Source organism: Manduca sexta, chromosome 6, assembly GCF_014839805.1.
Source record: "Manduca sexta isolate Smith_Timp_Sample1 chromosome 6, JHU_Msex_v1.0, whole genome shotgun sequence".
Lineage (NCBI taxonomy): Eukaryota > Metazoa > Arthropoda > Insecta > Lepidoptera > Sphingidae > Manduca > Manduca sexta.
The window spans coordinates 5,414,517-5,420,664 of NC_051120.1; the positions used below are offsets into that span (position 1 = coordinate 5,414,517).

The window sequence follows — 6,148 nt, forward strand, 5'->3', positions numbered from 1 at the left end:
TCGTTTCCAGATTTATTCCGCATCACAGACAAAGGGTTAAGTTGCCATTAATTAACGAACGAATACGCGAACTGGACAAAAAGGGGTTACGTAATGATTCTACTAAAACTAATACCTATCCCGAGCCAATTAGTTATGCTTAGTAATGTGATACTAATATATAAAGCTTCAGCCGATGATTCCGACCATTCGATTTTATTTGGAAAGTCTTGGATATTTAGTTAAGGCCCGTTGAAGTATTACGTAACGCAATTTTTGCAGACGTCTCTATGTTACGCGCCGTAACATTTTCCTGTACGCCATCGCCCCTCCAAAAGTTATGTAACTCTAAAGTGTCAATTTTTTTTGGAATATTAAAAAAATATACGGAAAATCGCTAAAATACCTTATTATTTTTAAAATAAAAAAAACAATATTACATAACGCTTTGTATGAGACCCGCCCCTGTAACGCATCGTAACGTTTTACAAGACTCCCTTCCCCTCAAATTGCGTTACGTAATACTTGAACGGGCCCTTACAAAATTTGATATTGTTAATTCAGGATTATAATATTATTTTGTGGATATCAGCCAAACTCCTTCAGAAGTTGAAGAGTTACCTTCATACTTTTTTTTTAATTTTGTTAAATTTTGTGTATATAGTTATTATAGTAAGTATTATTATATTAGTAACTTAACGTAACTTACTTATCTTTGTAATTATTATTAGTGAATGCTGTGTCTACTTTTTAACAATCATGTACTTAGTCTAAGTTTTTCTGATTCTTTTTTTTATTTTTTAGTCAATGTAACCGTGTATGATTGATTGTAGACCTAATAAATAAATAAATACTTTAACCTCTAAACATTGTTACAAAATACTCATAATAACTGTTTAGTGTAGTAGGTACACGTATCGAATCACGCTTTTTTCCTCTGGTTGGGTGGGTAAACAGCCGAACCAACGAGAAGTTAGCAAAGGAAGTCAAGACTAAGCAGACACTATCTATGATGTCTCCTCATACCCTCTGCTGAGGCAATTCTTATGCACTCGGGGGACATTTATCGCGGCCCTAAGCACACAGTTAAGTGTGTATACCTCAAGGTTGCTGGATACTCAAAAAAACAAAAATAATATCCCCTCGAAGGAGGACGGAAAAATTATGAATTTACGCGGAGCGCATCCTAGCCCATAGTTCATGTTGAGGAGATACGTAGCGGCTAACCAATCTCTTCATGGCAGGTCTCATCACACCTACATTACGCCAGTAATATTTAAATGAAGGTATAAACATAATTTTCACTAAGACATTGTCTCTAGCAACGACCGAAGAAAGATGCCTTTAGAATGAACATCTATAAATAACCATAATCGCGTAAATACGTTCTTTATAAGACTTTCAAAAAAATCACTTTTGTATACCAGTGTATTATGTCAACCCTACAACGGACATGGGGATCAAAAAGACCACAATAGTGACGAAATCAATCCCACCCACACAGGCGATGGACAAAGCCGTTTTTTAAAGTTCTCAATTTAACAGCAATTAAAAAGTTCCACAAAGCTACGAAAGGGTTATCTTCATTTGCGTATAATTGGTCGGTGGTGTTGTGGGACCGGTGTTTTAGGGATGGGATGTGATTTTGTATCGATATATTTTTATTTATAGCGTATGTAAACAGCTGTTTGATTTATGATTAGTTTTGTAATAATTCTAAATTTTCCCGACACTTACTAAGATTTTCTCCATAAATCAATTTCGTAATAAATAGATTTAAATATTAGTAGGGGTTTCTCGCTTCAGATATGAAAAAAAGTAAAAAAATCTGCTTTTTTATACGTGCACGGGAAAATGACCCTTCAGGTCCTACACTGCGGTTATCGTAAGTTTTTTTCATTTTTTTACGTCCATTCAATGAAAAAATCGTATCATGGTAAAAGACACAATACTCAAAAACCTTTAAATTATAATAAAGCCTAAAGTCCCTCATTAGAATCTGTCACACTGTTGGGTACAGGGCTCCATTACTGAGAGAGTATACCTTCCGCAAATTACGCCGCTCAATGTGGGCTGACAGCAGTAGCGAAGGAAGAAATTTTCTGAAAGAGAACCGGTACAACATATAAATACGAATATTATGCATAAATGCAGTCTGCAAATAGTTCTACTGATTAGATTTCACATAAATCTCGAATGGGAAGCCGGCAGGAATGAGGTTGTATGGACCCTTCGCCAAGGTATAGACTTATAGACTTATAGACGAACCCAACTTATACGTACTAATATGTATAAATGCAGTCTACAAATACTTAAATAGATTTTATACCAATCTCGAATGGGAAGCCGCAGGAATCGGGTTATATGGACCTTTCGCCACTGGCTGATAGACTACATACCATTAAAAAATTCTTATATCGATTCGAACCAAACACATCCCTAATAATTTTTACCTTTTTAAATTTCACGAAGCATAATAAGGGTCTATGTTAATTAGTTCAACACATTCCAAGAGTCACAGCATTGTGAAGTTTAACTCTTTGTAATGAGACAGAATTGAATTTTCTAATTTGATTGTGGCTTTTAAAGCGAATTTTGGAAGGTAATAAAATTTGAGTCTTATTGTACTTTTGTAGGTATTATTCTGGTCTGGTGGGTTTAATAATGATGGTAGCTATTATGGAATTTGGTGATTTTTTTTAAAAAGATTCTCTGCTATACGAAGTTACGAGTTTAAAAATGAAAATACTTTTAATTAATTTAAAATTTGGAGTGCAATATTTTTACCCTGGCACTGCAAGGAACTGAGAGTTGTATTTTGTGGTAGTACATTTCCAGGGGACTATGTAATGGGGATAAAAAAGAGTAAAAAAATATAATAATAACCGACGAGCGATGTCACATTCTACGGTGGTACAAAATTTTTATGATACAAGTTTTTATCAATAAATAATAAAATAATATTATTATTGGCTTGGTTTTCCTTATCATAAAAATTTGAAACAAAATAAAAAAATATAAAAAGGGTTCCTTCGAGCCGGATTTGAACCAGCGACCTATGGATATCAATGTGTTGTTAACCTCTACAGTCCACCGCTCTACCAACTGAGCTATCGAAGGTATATGCGTCATTCGAAATTACAGATCAACTTTTTATAACTATGATTTGTTATGAATGTTACAAAAATATTAAGTAATGTGTGCCAAGTGTGCGTGTTTTTCGACTTTGATTTTTGTTTCGTTGTGAGAAGACTGAAGTTTGTTTGGTTAAGTGTATTCATGACTTTTATTGGAGATAGACTGATAACCATAATAGATATATTAGATATATAATAGACATAACCATGATAGAATAATAGATGATCTTATGTCCTTCTGTTATCAGCATAATTTAGAACAATTGGTTAGAGGACCGACGAGAGTGACTGATCATTCAGAAACACTTTTAGATATTGTTATGGTAGATAGTACGCTCAAAAACCAAGGAGTTGAGGTTGTCCATAATCGATGCCTTAGTGACCATGCAATGGTTTTAGTTGACTTTGATGTAAAAAAACCTAAATTACCACAACAAGTAGTAATTAAGCGATGTCTACATAATATTGACTTAGACAATTTTTAATCAAGATCTAATCTCGATGCCGTGGTCAAACATTACAGCTCTAGAAAGTGTAGAACAAATGGTCGATACCTTTAATAAATACATATTAACATTATTTAATATACATGCACCCATTAAAAAATTAACGGTAAGGCATAAACCTAAACCATGGATCACTGACATGGTAAAATTCATGATTGACTTACGAGATGAAGCCCTAATAAAAGCACAAGTAAATAAAACGGAAAGTTCAAAAGATTACTATCGTAGTTTCAGGAATCTTGTAACAGCTACTATAGAGCGAGAGAAAAAAGCGTATTTTAACACTTTTATAAATAGTAACCTAAAATACCCAGCTTTATTATGGAAAAGTTTGAAAAATACAACAATACTTGATAAGCCCTGCACAAATTTAATTCCAGATCACCTTAATAACCCGGATGCTATAAATGACCACTTTCTTAATCTACCATTAAACAATAGTATAAATATAGAAGAGATACCAATATGCGAAAATAAAAACCGAACATATGATATTTTTGATCTAAAACCCACCACTGAATCTGAAGTTAAAAAAATTATATATAGCATACAAACGAAAGCAGCTGGATACGATAGTATAAATATAGACATGATAAAAGCAACATTAAAAGTAACCCTGCCAGTTATAACAAATATCGTAAATAAATCTATTGAAACACATACATTTCCTTCATATTGGAAAAGAGCATTAGTTAGACCCCTACCCAAAAAAAATTCTGCTAGCCAACTAAATGATCTCCGTCCCATCTCAATTTTACCGGTTCTATCTAAAGTAATTGAAAAAGTGGCTCTAGACCAAATACTTAAATTCCTCGACAGTAAAAGCATTATACCAAAATTTCAATCAGGCTTCCGCAGAGGTCATGGTACTGAAACTGCACTTTTGCATGTCACAGACGACCTAACGGAGGCTTCAGATAAGGGACTGAGTAGTATTATGGTGCTCCTTGACTACTCGCGCGCTTTTGACTGTTTACATCCCGAACTTTTGTTAGCCAAACTGGCAAGCTATGGGTTTTCACTTAATACCTGCAGATGGTTTCGGACTTTTCTCACGGGACGGGAACAGTTCGTTGTTACAGATAGCAAAGGCGGAGATAAAAAATATTCTGCAATTAAACAATTACAAAGAGGGGTACCCCAGGGTTCATTATTAAGTCCAATTCTGTTTAGTATCTTTACAGCCGATTTACCAAAATGCATAGAGTCCTGTAAATATCATTTATACGCTGACGATACACAACTATACTACTCGTTCCCTAGTAAAGACACTGAAGCAGCTATCAAGAAAATAAATAATGACTTGACGAATATTTACAACTGGTCCAAAAAACTCCCTGTTATTAAATCCGACAAAATCTCAAATGCTAGTGCTAGGAACAAAACATCAAATAAAACATACGCTTAATTGTGGAGAGCAGGTAAAAATTAACGACACAGTGCTTGAACATGTAAACTCTGCACGTAATCTGGGTCTTATAATAGATGGGGAACAAAAATATGTAGATCATATAAACAGTAAAATTAGAAACGCCTTTTTTAAATTAAAAACTCTATACAAAATTAGACCATACATTAACGAAAACCTTCGGATTCTTCTAACCGAGTCACTAGTTCTGTCTCAATTTATTTATTGCAGTACGGTGTTCGGGCCCAGGTTAAACTCCAAAACAGAAAGAAGTATCCAAAGAGTACAAAATGCCTGTATACGATTTTGTTATAATATACCTCGGAGAGAATTCATCACACCATATTTGAATAAGAAAAAAATTCTCAACATGTCTGCAAGAAGGGAATTACATTACGCTTGCACAATTCAAAGAGTAATTTGGTATAAAAATCCAGAGTATTTATTCGAAAAACTCTCTTGGGTAAAAGATATAACTCATAGGAATCTTCGGTCAGCTAGTAATAACTCTCTTATCACTCCAGTGCACAGCTCCACACGGTACAGAACGTGTTTCAAGTTCACTGCTGCAAGAATTTGGAACGACCTCCCCCCTCCTTTAAGAAAAAAGATAAGTTTACTGACATTTAAAATGAAGTACAAAAATGCTTTACTTAAAAGACAGCTTGCAGCAGAAAACTTGACTCACCCTTACTGGCAATTTTCTCGCCTATGTGACTATTTTAATGTATAACCCATATTGTTCAATTAGTTATGCACAAATAAATTCATACACTAACACACACACACTCACTCACACACACACACACACACACACACACACACATACTAATACACAAACACACACGCACAAACTAGAGATCCGTTCTTATTAAAGTCATTATTGCTTTTTATTTAATTTTTAGTCATTTGATATTGTTTTTTTTTTCACATAGTTTAATTTACTTAAACATAAAATGTTATTTGTCGCTTGGAAGGCCAACGCTATACACTTTCCGCATAACATCCTAGGAAGTTAGGAGAGGCTGAAAACCAGCGCTGCTCGGAACTACTGTCCCGGTCAGCACAAGCTGAGCCGCATCCTTTTGTCTTTATTATAGTATAAGTGTAAGAATATG

The 6,148-nt window shown here is 34.3% G+C and overlaps 1 non-coding gene across 1 annotated transcript; it reads right to left on the reverse strand.

Moving 5' to 3' along the window:
- Positions 1–3,007: 3,007 nt before the first annotated feature.
- Positions 3,008–3,099, reverse strand: Trnay-gua. Its single transcript is given in 2 exon segments — positions 3,008–3,043; positions 3,063–3,099. It is a non-coding gene; the product is annotated as a tRNA-Tyr (tRNA).
- Positions 3,100–6,148: the final 3,049 nt, after the last annotated feature.